This window comes from Nannospalax galili, unplaced genomic scaffold (assembly GCF_000622305.1).
Source record: "Nannospalax galili isolate Female #2095 unplaced genomic scaffold, S.galili_v1.0 scaffold996, whole genome shotgun sequence".
In the NCBI taxonomy this organism is placed as follows: domain Eukaryota; kingdom Metazoa; phylum Chordata; class Mammalia; order Rodentia; family Spalacidae; genus Nannospalax; species Nannospalax galili.
The window spans coordinates 3,346,408-3,347,161 of record NW_008339436.1 but is presented as its reverse complement, the minus strand read 5'-3'; positions in this window follow the sequence as shown (position 1 = coordinate 3,347,161).

Here is a 754-nt window from a genome sequence, read left to right as displayed (position 1 = left end):
TCATATCTCCATCAGCTGCTACCACAGCCAACACCGATATGGGCTTGTGTTCTAGATTTTCCTTTTTAATTCTCATAGTGCCCTGGATTCCCTAGGCTCATGTGTCTCGGAACAGCTGGGTATGCTTATGAATCTAAGTCTAGAAAGTACATGTTTCTGCCTGGCATGTCTGTAGTGTCCCATCAGAGTTCATTTACAAAACTCTAGTCCAAAGATGAATTTGTAAGAATTTCAAGATGATAGCAGCAGAGCAGTAAAGCAAGCCAGTGTCCTTTATTAGTTGCTTTACAGTATAGCTGTGAACTGAGAAAGCAATCGAGAGGAAGAAGGATTTATTCTGGTTTAAAGATTTCAGTCCATAATGCTTGGCTCCATTGATTCGGCCCATGATGAGGCAGAACCACAGCAGGAGCATGTGGCAGACACGGGCTACTCCCCTCAAGGTAGACAGGAAGCAGAGAGAGCCAGGAGCAAGAGGCTAGGGTCAGGATACCCCCAAGGACCCACTTCCTTCATCTAGATCCTACCTCCTAATGTTTCCAGATCCTGCCAAAATAGTACCACCAACTAAGACTAAGCATGCTATAAATGAGCATATAGGATGTACAGACCCCTCATAAAGACTATGTTTATACTCAAGTCAGGTGCCCTTGAAACCAGGCCTGGTCTAAGGGGACAAGACACCACATGAGAAAAGTGGCCATGAGATTAGTCATTCAAAAACAGACACTTTGGCCCTCCTATCCTCAGGCCT